The following is a 16522-nucleotide window of genomic DNA, read 5'->3' on the forward strand; positions in this document are numbered from 1 at the left end:
CTGAGACAGCCTTGTCTCAGAGGGCAGCCAGGGGTTAGTAGCTAAGGAGAGGGTCTCACATACCGGACACACCCCACTAAGGGAGACAGTGCATGTACAGTCAGCAGCTAGCCTACCTAGGATTGTCTCCACAGGTCCTGCTCAGATCGTCAAGGGAAAATAGTCTCTGGAAAGGCGAGTTGTGTGTCACCTGTGGCTTGACATTCCTGAGCAGGGGGGAGGGGGAGAAAGGGGTGTCCCCATTGAAGGTACATAGATAGCTTCAGTCAAAAGCCCAAAGACTGAGGGGCCTGACAGAACTGGGGTTCAGTTTCTGTTTGACTGTGACTCACTAGGCCAGGCCCGCTGGGGAGAAGTGTGCAATGATGCAGCCCTAGGGTAGACACATTTGGTGCCAGGAATTGGGGTGGAGCTTTCTGGCTCAATATTGCTCGAGGGGGAAAGTCGGGGGGTGTCAATGGGGTTCCTGAGGATTGTTACAAAGCTTTAACCAGAAAGAAAATTCATCCTCATAATATCGGGACTATGGCCCACAACTGGCTTTGAAGGCCTCTAACTGGATTTGAAGGTCTGTGTTTAGGACAACTGAAGCACGTATTTCAGAGAAAATGTGGGCCCCAGCTTTGGCAACAGAACTACACACAGCAGCCAGAAGGCAAAAACAAGCTCCATCTATCCGCGAGTAGAATATCACATCTATCTACAGGACAGAATCGTTTAGCCTGGGGAAGCGGTGAGGAGCGTGCTCACCACAGAAAACGGCGGGTGTATGCGGTCACGCCGCGTCACTCCACTGGAAGCAGCCATTCCACGAGGCATACATATCTCAAAGCAGCAGCCTGAAGCTGGGTGTGGCGGCCCACGCCCACAGGCCGGTCTCTGCCACACAAGTCTGAGGCTAGACTGGGCTATCAGGAGACCCTGTCTCCAAACAGAGATCAATGACAACAGTATTAATCAATTAATCAAAAAGCAGCAGAAGCTAAAAACAGACCAGGCAGAGCACCAAGTGACAAGCCAGCATGTGAGAGGCCCCGAGTTCCAACACCAGTGCTAGAAGGACAAAGGAAAGGAAGGGCAAGGAAGGAGGAGATGACCCACCAGGACCATGGCAGCGACATAGCTTGATAGTGAAGCAATCCAACACCCCCACTCACCCCCACTCACTTTCACACGCTCATTCACTCTCACACACACCCTCACATGGAGAAAGAAATGGTGGGGGTGGGGGCAGCGTGCCATGTGCTGGGGGCGGTTTCAGCCTTGCCAGCCACACTTTATAAATTTTGCATCATCTTGGCTATGAATAGCTCCTTCTGCAGCAAGGCAGACAGATCAAAGGGAGGAGAAGGGCCTGAGGAAAGTTGGGGGAGGGTCAAGATGCACACTGAATCCTTAAGGGTTTTGGACCCCGAGGGAAGGCGGTGTGGCTAGATGGTGTTGGAGGAGGAGAAGGTATCCCCTCCCACCCCACAAGGTGTACTCCCAAGGCAAACAGGTGAGGTTTTACAGGAGTCCTCTGCAGGGACCTGGCAAACCCATGTGCTTCCAAGATGATGCTATAGAGAGTCTGGAATAGCACCTGAGCTGACCTGAGGCCCAGACCTTGATCCGAGTGGAGGCTATTTTAGGGTGAGTGCCATGAGTCTCTGGGCCAGCCAAAGGGAACGCACGACGGGGCGCAGGTGAACTGGCAGGAAGGTGTAACAGGAAGTGCAATCGGATGAGGTACAGGCCAGGGGTTAGGAAGGTCCCAACACGGCTGATGATGTCATGGCCTCTTTCATAGCATCTGTGACTGGGAGGCCCGGGTTCAAATGCTAGCTCTCTCCTTTCCTAGCTGTCTGGCTCTGGGCAAAATACATGACTTCTCTGTACCTCAGGTTCCCCAATATTAGCTTAGAAGAAAGTGATATAAGCCCCCGAACCGGGTGGTGATAAAGTACAGTTCCTGGCCCCCACTGATGTCTACATGAGGCGTCTGCCCACCAGCCTACTTTGCTACCCCACATGAGAGGAACTGGCATAAAACAGGAGAAAAAGCCAGTCCTGCCCCAGGCCACACTAGCTCATGTCACCAGCGCTGTGGACTGCCTGAGAGAGCTGAGGAGGCCAGGGCAGAACACCCTAGGGGCATCCAGTTCTCAGAGCTCCCCTCCTGCTTCTGCCAGGCCACCACCTACACCGCCTTCTCACGCCCCCAGCTCAGGGTCTCAGGCCACTCCCACCGGAGTGTCACAAGCAGAAATGTTCCTAGCAGCCTGAGTTAGTGACACCTCTACTGTGTCTAAGTGCCTGACCACAGTAGGAACTGTTCCACTTCATCTGCTCTCTGAACAGATCCTCTGAGGGAACCATGCACCTGGTACTCCCAGTCAGGGCTTTTCCATGCAAATGCTGGGAGAATGGGAAAGCCCATTCTGTCCCTGGACCTTAGTTTTCTCAGCCATGTCAGACGCGGGGTGTAGCGAGCAAGACCTAAGCCCAACCCCAGCCTTCAGCTGGCTGGAGAGATGAGTGCCTGGCCCAGCGTGTGCTTGTGTTCCTGGGGTAGCCACTCCCGCTCCTAGGCCCGGACCCTGAGAGCTGAGCCTAGCTCTCAGTCAGTGCTTTGGAGGTAAGAGAGGGCAGGATTTCTACAACCAGCCTCTATGGCTTCCTGTGACGGTCTGGGTCCAAAGTGAGGGCAGATGAGGAACCCAGCCACTCCAAGGGCCCAGTGATCACACTCCTGCCACTCTTTCTTGGCCTCCTAGGGCCACCACCTCGGAACTTCATCCAAAATGAGGCATGCCCTCCTTGAGGGGAAGAGGCTCACGAGACTGGAAAAGCAGATGAACAAGACCAGAAGAGCAGGCCTTACAGAGTCGCAAGGCCATGTCCAAAGGCGCTGAGAGAAGAAAACAGATGTTAGGTGAGCAATCTAGGCAAGCAAACTCCCTCACTCACAGAGCTGCCTGGCGGAACTCTGGCCTGTCAAGCTGCCTGCAATTCCTTGGGAGGGATTGGGGTACAACTTTTGTGAGTCAGAACCCACGTTGGCATGGGCTTTGCAGTGATGTAGTCACAGTTTCCAGTTTGTTCTGCCATGCTTGCCACTTGGCGTGATGCCTCTCTGCTATTCCCTCATCTATCTGGACCCCCAGAGCCAAATGAACTCTTCTTTCTATATGTTGCCTTGGTCATGGTATTTAATCACAGCAACAAAGAAGCATTTAACATGCCTGGAGAGGAGAGTTTCTCACTGAGCTGGGTGGCCAGGGCCTGCCCTAGAGGGAGCCACGGAGTGGGAAGCAATGGTGGTGTCAGCAACAATAGGACCAGGATGGTCCATTGAGTTCAAATCCTAGCAACCACATGGTGGCTCACAACTGTATGTATTGGATTCTGATGCCCTCTTCTGGCAGGCAGGTGTACATGCAGTTAGAGCACTCATATACGTAAAATAAATAAATAAATATTTTTTAAAGGAAAAGTTAAAGGATATAAATGGAGAAAAGTACTCAATGGACCATCCTGGCAAGCATGGCAGAACAAACTGGAAACTGAGAGGTGGTACCTTCAATCGAAGTAGAAAGAGTGAACTGGACACGGGGCAGGGCTGTGAACTGTCAAAGCCCGCCCCCAGTGAAGTAACTCCGCCCCTCAAACAGCACCACCAACTAGGAATCAAGTGCTCAAATATATGAGCCTGTGGGGGACATTTCTCGTTGAAGCTACCACATGAGCTCACGAGGAGCAGCTGAGGTTGTGCCTTCATCCCACTGCAGCTGGCATACAACAAAGACAGGAGAAAGGGAAGCAAGGCTGGGAGACCACACCTGCCTAAGAGTTCAGGCACGGCATGGATGGGAGAAGCTGGCAGCAGGGTCCTGCTCCTGCACTCGGGTCTGAGCTGAAGTCTCAGGTGTGCTGTCTAGAGAACTTCCTTCTGTATGATTAAGGCTTTGATCAGTCCAGCTCAGCCTTCAGTCCTCTGCTGAGCACCCGCCTCCCAAGCCTACATGTGCACACCTCTCTGTGAGGTCACAGGTCACCTGGGAACGTCTCACGGTCGGGAGTCAAGACCAGCAGGCCTGGGACAGGGTGCAAAAAGCCAGGCATGGTTGAATTCTAATCTCAGCCTGCCTCAGCCGCACAATTGCCCCCACTCTGTGACGTGGGTGTTGGGAACAGAGCTCACAGACCAGCCTGGGGAACACCGAGGGCTCACTGAGAGACAGCTCCAGTTGCCCACAGCCACTGGTGTGAATAAGACCTGTTGGAATTTGCTCACCACCCATATCCTACCTTGTGAACCTTATTTTTGAGAGAGCAAACCTCCCACTGACTTCGGGCACCCGTTACTGACTGCCTGTCTCTTCCATCTCAGGAACAGAAACTGTAGCTCTGGTTTTCCCTGTGATGGCAGCAGAATGAGCGGAAGTTCTGGCAAGTCTGAAGAGCGTGTGTCAACGGGATGAATGATTGCGTTCAGCACGGGTAACCGCCTATGGCTGCACGGGCAGTGTTTACATTAAGTGGGGCGCTGTCTTCCTCCATCCTGCGCACGCGGCACAGCCAGGGATTCTAAGACCAGGTCTCAGGTCTTCCACCCTGGTACTGAGACCTCTACTGCAATCTTACGGGCTAGCTTATGCCAACCTGCTGCAAGTGAGGTTAGAGAACATTGGTATTCATGTGATATCTAATTGACTCACACACACCCCATGTCCACATGTCTCCATTTTACAAGTTAGTAAGGTGGCATTTTAATGGGGACAAAACTTTAGGTTTTGTCTCCATCTGGAACATGAAGAGAAGTACACACCCAGGATTAGGAGAGTAACACACTCTACCATCACCTTGGCTCACACCAATACAGACGCCATTAAGGGGCTGGAGAGATTGCTCAGCAGTTAAGGATGTTTGCTGCTCTTGCAGAGGACCAGCACCCACAACCACCTCTAACTACTGTTACAGGGATCCTACCTTCTCCTGGCCTCCACAGACATCTGCACACATGTGGTACACATACATATAATCAGGCACATGCATGTGTGCACACACCATATATGTGTGTATGCATACATACATACATTCATACACACATACATATATATAAGTTTTTTTAAAACACCATTAATGAAGACATGTTGTAGAGATACTCAAGCCAAAGACACCTTCTAACTGCTCCTGGCATTTTACACTAGCCGCTCATAGGTCAAGCCAGCACCTTGGCCCCAGAGAGAAGAAGGAAGAGACACCAACATTTGCCTATCCTAGACTGCAAGGAGGATGTTTCTGCCATGCCTGTGCGGCTGCTCAGTAAGGCCGCTGTGATCCTGCTCTGAGAGTGGAAGGGTGCTGGGGCCCGGGAGCTCAGCACCAACCCCTGGCCCCACAGGGCACCCACAGGTCTAGTTGTCTGGACAGCCACTGGCTGCTGTCGCCATGTGACACAGCTCTTCAATAGCAGAGCCTTCAGTTCCGTGACCTGCTCTTTGATGGTCCATGTCACGCTCAGATACAATCCTCAAAGCCTAGCCAAGGTAATCTTTTTTCTATTCCTGCTTCTTTGTTCTTTAGCCCCAGTCCAAACCAGCTCCTGTGAGAGGCTTCTAGAGCCATGCCACTCAGTGCTTGAAGCCCAGGGCAAAAGCTAACTCCATCACCCCATGAGACAGTGTTGCAGATGAAGAATCTGGAGGCACAAGACATAAAATAACTGGCTAAACAGAACCTAGCCATCAAGAGGCAGGCAATGGTGTCCTATGCCAAAGCCTGAGGCTTGCCCCATCCAGCAGGAGGGACCCTGTGGTGCCATAGGCTGCTATTTCCTAGCTCTGCACCTAGCTCATAAGCAACCTTAGCTGCCATCATTGGTCACATTACTACCCCTGATTTCCTCATAGGTCCTCCCTGAGACAAAGGGACAGCAGCAGGCTCTGCCCTAAAATTCACCCAAGCAGGGCTCCTCTGACCCTCCTGAATCATGGCCTAGCAACAACCCTTCTACCTGGAGCCCCAGAAGATGCCTGTGGCTTGGAGGACACAGGCACCCCTACATACAAGTAGCAGCCAGTCTCCCTCTCTGGTAGTTAGAATCACCCTCCCGAGGCTGGGCTGCTGATGGCAGGCTGGGACTTGGAGGGAAGGACATTGCAGGCAAGTCATCAGCAGGGGACCCTGGGGGTCACGATACTCCTCACCAAGCTCTGCAGAAGCTGTGGCCTAGTCCGGCCAGGTCACCAGTACCTGCAGAGTTACCCCCTCCACTCTCTTCTGCATGGAGGAGCCACGATCTCTTCCTCATGAGATCCTGCCCTGGGTCCCTCGACTGCCACAGCCCTTGCCACTAACACGCGCAGATCCCCTCCGACTCTCCGGCCTCTGGCCTTGCTGCCTTCACCTGGCCACATGCAGCTGCTCAAATGCACATTAAGCCGCATTCCCTTAGCACAGAGTTAGCGCCTTGGGTGTGCCAGTTACCTTAACTGCACAACAGCTATGGGGCTTTGCCCTTTGATCCGAGTTGAGAGTCATCTTTGATTGTCATCCCTTCCCTACTTCTAGCACATGTCTTCTGCTCCCCTCACTCTGGTCTGTTACCCTTTTCTGCTTGTGATGGATTTCTGAGTTTTGGTTGGCTCGTTTTAAACGGGCTTTTAGGTTTTGCGGCATGTGTCCCTCCCTCCTTCTAGAATGGTTCCAGCTGGCTTCCAACTCTATCCTCCTGCCTCAACAACCCCCTCGGTTGTGGGGATTACAGGTGTGCACCCCCACACACCACTATTTTCATTTTGTGTGGGGTCAAGTACCAAGCATTACAGATCATCTTAACGGAAATGAGTTTTCTAGACTCAGGAAAAGGCGGGTCCGAATCACCATTGTTCTCTTGTTTTCTGTTGTGTTTGTGAAATGTCTTCTGTTTTCTTACCTTTTAGCCATACCTCCTTCTCTCCCCTCTTCCTGCTTTCCCACCTGCCTCTCCCATCCTTCTCTGTCTAGTTTAGTTCTTATTGTCTCCATTTAGGATCTTACTTTCAGCTGTCTCTGTGTGAGCCTGCCCTGGGGTCTTTTTGCTATACTATCACTGAGTTGGGGGGGGGGGAGGGCATTGGCCCAGCCCTCCCAGCTTTGAGTGATTACCCCTGTGCTCAGCAGCATTAGCCACTAACCTGAAGCAGTTTCCACCTGGTGCCCTTCCCCTTCTTTCTTCTACTGCTCTGAGTATCTTGGATAAGAGAAGGAGGGAGCCAGATACTCAGCCCTAGATCCCCATAAACTTCAGGAAACGACAGGAGCAGCGTGAAACTCTCCAATGTGAGCCATCGGGGTCCTTTCTTAGTGCAGCACGTCCTAGTGTCGCCCACACAGAGCTGTCATGAATGTGCCTCATTGGCAAGGCCCTGGGTACCACCGTAGCACTACAAAAGACAACACAAACAAATGAAGCAAAAAAACGTGATCAAAATTGACTTAAGCAGAGAAACGCTGCCATCAGGATTCCCACAATGGCCTTAGCCTGGCTCCGGTGGAGATGGCCAGGACAGTGAGCCAGCATGGCTAGGGCTCATCCCACAGTGACACTGTGTCCTGTGATCACCAAGTTGGTCCTGCATTACCGAGCTCCAGTGGCAGAGAAGACCAAGTGAACTTGTGCCTACAGCTCTCAGCTGCATTTGGTGAGACTTACAAGGAAGATGAGAATTTGAAAGGAATCAAAGGTAAGTCAGAAATCCTGGACAAAGATGGGGGTGGGAAGCAGGCAGCAGCCCTGCAGCTTCTAGCTTCCTCCCGGGGAGAGAGAGTTCAGCGGTTCAAGCACTTGGAACCTTAAACCCTGCAAACCCTGTCAGTGAGTGACAGTGTCTCAGGCTGAAGGTTGGATTAAGGGCAGGGCCTCCTACCTGCTGCTCCACAGACTTTTGGTTGGCATTAATTGAGGAGATGCATTGACTGCTGTGGACGCAGGAGGAGAGACCTCGGGCTCTAACAGGAGTAGAGCTCCCATGCCCAGGCTTACCAAAGCCCTTGATGACTTGAAACTTAAAATGGGGCTAAATTAGACCACCACCCTTCTAAGAAATGAGGTGGCGAGGGTAGGAAATCTTCCTCTCCATAGGGCAAGATGGAAAACAAAAAGGAGAGAAAGGAAACCTTGAAGCCATGGTGAGGCTTTGGAAGACCTCGCTGTCTTTCAGAGAAGTAGCAGCCTCCCCAGAGAGTGACAGCAGGCCTCGTGGGAGATTCACAGGGTGGCAGACTGTGTCTGGAGAGGGGAGGTCCCCCTCTCCAGGATTTGGAATGTCTAGACAATTCTAGCGGGAACGCTTCTCATGCCTCTCTATCCCGCTGTATTATTGGGCTGTGTGGAAAGGCCAGAGTCCTGTTTTCTTAGCCCAGAAGGCTGTGGGCAGGGAGGGGACTTCAGGGAGCCCACATGCTGGGCTGTTGCTAAAGGCTGGCAAGGACAAGTTTTGAGAGTGTAAGCAAACAAGTGATTTTGAGGGGATGAGACAGAAGGAAGAGCTGGCATTAGCTGTTTCTCTCTCCCAACCTTCTTGCTGTTGAGGAATCGTCATGTGACTTAATTCCATTCCAAGCAGAAACAGTTAAGGGGCCTGACACCGCTTCCATTACTCTCTCCCTTGTTGGTGGTCACTGTAGAAACCCTTTGAGTCATGAGGAAGGGTTATCATGTAGGAAAAGCCTCAGTCAGTTTCAACAGGGTGAGACTAGAAAGCAAAACTTAAGATGGGCTTTCTTATCTCAGGGCTTTGCTGTACCACATGTGCACAAAAGAAAAAGAAGAAAGAGAGAGAGAGAGAGAGAGAAAGAAAGAAAGAAAAAAGGAAGGAAGGAAGGAGAAAGAAGGAAGGAAGGAGGAAGGAAGGAAGAGAAAGAAAGAAAGAGAAAGAAAGAAAGAAAGAAAGAAAGAAAGAAAGAAAGAAAGAAAGAAAGAAAGAAAGAAAGAAAGAATCAGAGTCCCATTTATCAGGTTATTTTATAACTGACTTTTAAAAAGTTGGTTTCTTGTTTTGTTTTGCTTTGCTCTCTTGGCAGTGGTGTGAGCAAACCCAAGGACTCTTGCAAATGAATCGAGTGCTCCAGCTGCAGCCTATAGGGGTTTGAAGCAACACTTGCAGACAGCCACAGAGCCATCACTACAATCTTCACCCCAAAGGCCCCTTCTGCCTGTTTGCAGACGATCCCTACCTCCTGCCAAACTCGACTTGTTTCCTATCACATGCCTTTCTCAAAGCAGCACGTGAGATAGATTTCCTGATGGGAACGCAGTTTTCTGCTCGTCTCACCACTTAGGAGACAGATCCTGAGGCCCCTCCTTTTCAGTGCTGAGTCCTGGTCCACAGCGTGACCAGCAGTCACTCGGCAGCAGCCAGAACCTGGCTGTTTACTGTTTGTTTGTTGTAAATAAAGCTGTAGTGAGGGGCTGGAGAGATGACTCAGCTGTTAAGAGCACTGACTGCTCTTCCAGAGGTCCTGAGTTCAATTCCCAGCAACCACATAACCACCTGTAACGGGATCTGCTGCCCTGTTCTGGTGTGTGTGTGTGTGTAAACTAAGCACCCATATATGAAAGAAAGAAAGAAAGAAAGAAAGAAAGAAAGAAAGAAAGAAAGAAAGAAAGAAAGAAAGAAAGAAAGAAAGAAAGAAAGAAAGCTGCAGTGAGCACCTAGCCACAGGTTCATGCTGTCACACGCTTTTTTATTTCTGTTGGGTTAGGGGCTGAGGTAGAGTTTTCTGGTTGTGCAGTATATGTGTATTTGCCTTGAAAAGAGACTAAAGAGACTATCAGAATGCTTCTCAGAGCAGCTACACCATTCTGTACCAGCCAGCAATCTATCAGAGCATTGTCTGATAGATTTTTCATGAAACTAGACTCCAGCCCCTGTTCCCTGCTCGCACAGACAGGTCTCTGGAGAGCAATTCAGGCACTTTGATGTTGGAACTGTCTCCTGCTGCTTAACATTTGGGTCACTTCCATTTTTTTCCTGATTACAGACGTGACTCTGAAAAAAATGGCTTGTACATAAATTTTAGTGCACATCTCTGGCTGTTTCCTAAAAGTGGGATTCCTTGGTGAAAGAACGATTCGTTTGTTTATGAGCCTTCTAAAATGTGACAGCACAGGACAGAGTGGTGATGGTGGGGGTCTCCATCCATCTGATTGGTAGGACATGCGTTTTCTCTTGCTTTCTTCCTAGTTTTTGTGTCACACTCCCTGCTCTGCTTAAGATGCATTTTATCCACGAGCACATTAAGCTGTTTTACCGTCTACAGTGTCAGCCTGTGCACAGCGGCTTCTGTCTTTGATGTTGGGCTTCTCTATCCAGAGGCTATAAATACAGGATTTGTTTGTTTTGTTTTTATTTTCAAGATGTCAATCTTCACAGTTAGCACTTTACATATTTATATTTAACTGTAAAATACATAAGATTTAGCAAAGAGAATATGGCATTTACACAAGTTCAGCAGAAAATAGCAAGAAAAAAGAAAGGAAGGAAGGAAAACCAAAAAACATCCCCAACCCATTCATGGAGCAAAGGAGCCACAGGGGACATGGTCTTCACTTCATCCAGTGCCTGCAGAATGTAGAAGAAAGCAGAAATGCTACACCTGGCCTTTGAAGGGGGAACTTTTTAGGGTGATTCTGGAGGAAGGAAAGGATGTCCTCATGGCTTCAACAGGACCACTGTGACACTATTTATTTAGGCAAGAGGTGGGCCTCAGGGGTTCATCTTGGAGTTTGGTTTAAACCAGCCATTTCATACACTCTTCTGGATCTTCATGTTGTCTGTGGCATATAAAGATTGAGTTATAAGGACTGGAGAGATGGCTCAGCAGTTAAGAGCACTGGCTATTCTTCTAGGGGATCTGGTTCAACTCTCAATACCCACATGACAGCTCACAGTTGTCTATAACTCCAGTTCCAGGGGATCTCACATTCTCACAGACAATACTTGCAAGCAAAACACCAATCCACATAAAGCAAAAAGAAATAAATCATTAAAATACAAAACAAAAACCCCAACAACTTTCCCAGATTGAGTTATGATCAAATAAACACGACAGGTCAACCCCACCTCTCACCTGCTTTAAACGTGTAGTTCTGTGGTATCGGGTGCATTCACAGAGCTGTGTGGCCATCCCCGTCATCATCTCTGAAACTCTCTGCTCTCCCTATCATGAAATTCTGGACTTGTTAAACACATCTCCCAGTAGCACCTGCAGCCCCAAACACACCCTTTTCCTGTCCCCACAGATCCCATTCCTCTGTGGGTCTCTACATGTGGGGTGGGATCCTGTTTGTGTTTCCACGGCTGGCTTGTGTCGGAACTTCCACTCTTTTAAACGTAAGGACATGCAGAAATCACATTTTGCCTTTTTATTGGCCAGTAAACTCCACTAGAATTTTCGAGATTTTTTTTTTAATTAGCTTCTTGCTTTCCTATGTGATTCTTTAATTTGCCAGGAAGGTTTATGGTGTGTGGTGTGCGCCAGGGGTCGATCTACTTTCAGTTTCTCCGCTTCTGAGTGTTGTGACAACTTTACTCCATTGCACAAGTTTTTTGTTTGTTTGTTTGTTTAAACCTGTTTTGGGTAAGGCATGCTAAAACAGCCTGTATCTTGTTCTCAAGTATTAATTAATTGAGCTACTGGCCTGGCACATCTCTAGGACTTGGGTGAAGGCCACAAAGGAGAGACAAGGACCCTCCTTCCTTTGCCAGGGGACTGGTGTCAGGATCGGGAGACAGGGAAAATTGTGTGCCAAAGGAGGGGGTCACCATGCCAGCTTTCTGGGGTGTTCTTAGAGTAGGCCTTCTGAAAAAGATCTTTTTTTTGTTCCAGGACCTCATGAGGATAGAACCTGGGCAGGGGTAGTGGGAGCACTGAGCAGGAGCATGCACCTCTATGATTTAGATGGCATTTATCTCCACCCACCTGCCCAGTCCTCATCCATTAGAGGCTTGGTCTTCATTGTGGGGATGGTACCTTTGGAGGAGGAAACAGGCTGTTGATCACTGAGAGAGCTGTAGGAAACCATTCAGTTCTCATGAGACCTGGGTAGCTTTGTAGGAGGATGGATAGAAAGGGTCAGATTGACCCTTCCCACTCTGGTTTCTAGCCACCTGCCATATGACAGGTAAGGGGCCCTCACCAGGCTCAAGAAGATGCCGTACTCTCTAAGGCTATTGGGGAAATAACCTTTCCTGTACGCATCTGCCAGGGTGCTGTCGTAACAAAGGAAAATAGATACTTAAGCTTACTCTAGGATTATTGGCGATTTCTGAGTTCATCAGTCAAATGGTGTTCAGCGGCAGGTGACATAATCTCTCTATCACAGCGCTCACGGCACCACCATCACAAAAACATTTAATTGCCTCCCATCAAGAAAATTTCAGCCAGCACTCAAGACGATAAAGGCAGGCAGATCTTTGTGTATGCAAGGCCATCCTGGCAGAGCTCCGAGATAGCCAAAGCTGTACAGAGAGATCCTTTGTGCTGGACTATTTTACATCAACATGGTGCAAACAACTTAAAGTCATCTGAGAGGAGGGAACCTTAATTAAGAGAATGTCCTATAAGATCAGGTGGTGTGCAAGCCTCGCAGGGCATTTCTTAATTAGTGATTGATGTGAGAGGACCCAGCCCATTGGAGGCGGGGCCATCCTGGGTCGGTGGTCCCAGATTCTATAAGAAAGCAGGCTGAGCAAGCCATGAGGGGCAAGCCAATAACCAGGACTCCTTCATGGCCCCTGCATCGGCTCCTGTCTCTGGGTTCCTGCCCTGCTTGAGTCCCTGTCCTAACTTTCTTCGATGATGAGCAGTGATGTGGAAGCACAAACTGAATACACCCTTTCCTCCCCAAGTTTCCTCACTGAAGCAGTAACCCTAAGACACCCAGACAGGGTGTTTTTTGAGACACACACAAAAAAAAAAAAATAACAAAGAAAAGAAGGAAGGAAGAACAAGGGGAAGGAAGGAGAGGGAAAACGGAACCAGAACATCCCATGGAAGCCAAGGAGACATTCAATGGTGCCACTGAGTCAAGGAAGGACCACATCATGAACCAGGAAAAGCAGCTCATCAGGCTCACGTCCACCCTCATTCCACAGCAGAGAACCGGAAGGGGGTGTGCGGCATCTTCTGTAAAGGGTCCAAGTAGGAAGCAGCCAAAGTGCCAAGTGAAAAGGCTTTGTGCAGAGAGCCTCATGGGAACTCCGGGCACCTTGTCCTGAGAGCAGAGGACACCTGAGAAATGAGTACGCTGGCTAGTTTTTATTGTCAACTCAATGATTCGTTTTCTAGGTTTGACTTCAGAATAACGTAATTACAAAGCATATTTATTTTTAGTCTTTAGCTCTGAGTAATTTTTTTCTTTTAATTTTTTAATTTACAATACATCCAGACCATAGCCTCCCCCACTCCATTTCTCCTGTCCCCCAGGCCCCCAACACCTCCCCTCTCTTCCAGATCCACTGTTCTCCCATTTCCCTTCAGAGAAGAGCAGGCCTCCACAGTACATATTTATAAAATGTAAATGTTGAAAACTGAAGGAAACAGGCGGGCCTGTGCACCCCAGCTTTGCCAGCACAAAGAAGAAGCGTCTCAGGGGACTTCTGTGAGGCGTAGCCTGACATCTGTGTCACACACGCCCGGAGCTTGCTTCCAAGCCTGAGGCCCTGAGTCCAGTCCACACAGCGCCCACGCAGAAGGAGAAAACGGACTCACAGACGTTGTCCTCTGACCTCCCAGACACATGTGCATTAGCCGCCCCTCCGCACCTAACTGAATAACTTAATTCAATAAAAAAAAGAAATGGGGGAAACCATCTACAAGTCTCCCATCACAGCCCATACTGTCATTTGTGTGCTGTGTGCTCAAGGGGACAGTTTTCTGATGGTTGCCCCAGGGCTGCTAAGATCCCAGAAGGCAAAGAAGAACCCTGTGGTGGCTCCAAAGCTGAACTAAGGGCATAGAAATCATGATCTGTGCGGTAGCTCTCTGTAGAGCTAACGCCCAGACTGTGGCTTCTAAACACAGTTCTCCACTATCAAGGCCCTGGGCTCCAGAGAGGTGTGGCTGAGGCCACCTAGATAGGAAGGATTCCAGATGAGCCTGAAACACTTTTCCAAACCAGATAGCAGGCACACTCTGAAAGAGCACCAAGCATCAAGGCCAAGGGCTCAGGGACTTGTTGGAAAGATAGGACAACTCAAGCCTCAGTAACGGTTATTATTGCAACCAATTAAAACACACAAAATATCTTTGCATTCACGAGTTCAGTTATTTCTCAATCTTTTTGGGGCCGCTGAGAGAGCGGTTTTATTTGGAGAGCTGTCGGGTGAGCCAGAGAAGCATGGATTCTGCCTTTCCTTTACCATCCACACCATTAGGCTGCCCAGAAGTGCAAACCTGACCAAGGGGCACTTGCTCCCTAGAGAACTATTTCAACCATAAAGACAACGGCAACAATAGGGTCGGAACCATCATTGCGCATCTACTAATTTATTTTAGGTTTACCTGTACATTGAGTAATGAGTTCATAAGGCCAAATTCTGAGCATTAGAACATGAAGAGTTCTGGTGAGAAAAGAAAAGCCCAAAGTCTTCACACTCACACGAAAGGCTGCGACCTTGGAACAAGAGCGGCCTGTGCCCTGAATCCCAGCACCCATGTACAACAGAGCCCTGGTAACAGGAGACAGTGAAGATGCCCGTCTTGAGACTGGAGTATAAAATCTTGCTCCCTGGGATCTAGGGCTCTAGTCCCCACCACACGGGTCCCCTAGAACTCTCATGAGTTCTGGCCACTGTGCAGCCTAAAGACACAGCTCTGTTGGCCCAGAGCCTCAGCTCCACTGCTGCTGCTGGCAGCTGCCATGCCCAGATGCTGGGGACATGTCCCCCATGCTACACATCCCTGCTTTAGCCATTGCTCCACAACAGCAGGGCTCATTCCTGAGGGGACTCCAGACATGTCCACCATGCTCCAGACCTTGACCGCACAGTTCCCCTTACTAGAGGCTTTGCCTAAAGAGAAGCTTCTAGGGGACACAACTACAGACTCAACAGACTTGGAAAAAAGCCTCTATGTCCAAAAGTGGTTAACGTCTGCAGTTTACAAAGTACTCCAAACATCAAATCAAACCCCAGCTATCCAACCAATAAATGGGCGAACTGTCGATTGACAGTTCTCAAAAGGGCAAATGCAAATGGCTAATAAGCACACGATAAATGCTGTTCAGGGTGTGGGGAAAGAGAAGTCCTAGTCTGCGGCTGGTGGGAGTGTAAACTGGCAGATGCTGCCACTGTGGAAATCAGTGTAGACGTGCCACAGCCCTGCAGGTGTACACAGGAAGGAATCTAAATTAGCACACCACAGGCACTTAAGACACTATTCCAGACAGACAGGCTGGATGCTCACCAGCTCATGAATGGACAGAGAAAATGTGGTATAGCTACGTGCAGAAATGTGGGCGTTCTTTGGCATTAAGGAAAAATGAAACCATGACATCCATAGGACAACAGATGGCACTGGAGGCCATTACATAACGTGCAATAAGTCAGCTGCAGAAAAACAAACACTGTGTGGTTTTGTCATATATGGGAGCCAGACTTAAATACATGTGACACGAGAACAGAATTGGGAGGGAGCCAGTGGGAGTTGGGAGGAGGTGACGTGGCAGAAACTCTACATGTGTATGAAAGTGTCATAATGAAGCCCGATTCTCTACTCCAACAAGGGAGATTAAGTTCTTAGAAAGGAAGAGGATCAAGTGGAGCTTGGCCAGGACTGCAGGGCATGCATGCTGCTTCCAGACTGCCAGTGATGTCACCCCCTGCTGGCTGTCTCTACTGGCGGTAGCACTTGCTTCTGCGGGGCCTGAGGATACGTACTCCACCACCAGAGTGATGCTGCCACTTGAAGCGTGAGCTCAGCCATGCCCAGTGATGAGTGCTTGCCCCACTAAATCCTAAGGCCTGGCAGCCCATATCCCTCACCTAGTCACACTGCCTCCTCCACAAACACTTGCAATCTAAGCCAATGAGACACTCACAAACACCGCTGAAGTCAACTGCAGCTAAAGAACTCCCATAGAAATTCTTACTTTCAGCATGGCACGCCTTAGATCCCAGCACTGCGGAGTCAGAGGCAGACAGATCTCTGTGAGCTTAAGAGAAACACTGTCTCAAAACTGCCCTCCCCCAGAAAAAGAAAAGAAATTCTACCTTCACACCCTACTCCAAGCCAGAGCCAATGTACCATGTCTAACATCAACTCTGAGTCATCCACAGTACAGAGCTGTTCTGCAAAACTAGACTGGGTGACTGACATACAAGATGCACAGACAACCACCAAGGGACGTGAGGGACAGATTCAAGTGAGCAACAGCAAAGAAAGGGGTTAACAGAGAAAAGAAAACCTAAAGAATTCCTAAAACTGAGTTCAAAATAATGACCCTAGCAAATCTGGGGAGATCCAAGAGTGTCTAGAGGGAGAATTCAAGAAA

This window comes from Meriones unguiculatus, chromosome 11, assembly GCF_030254825.1.
Source record: "Meriones unguiculatus strain TT.TT164.6M chromosome 11, Bangor_MerUng_6.1, whole genome shotgun sequence".
Lineage (NCBI taxonomy): Eukaryota > Metazoa > Chordata > Mammalia > Rodentia > Muridae > Meriones > Meriones unguiculatus.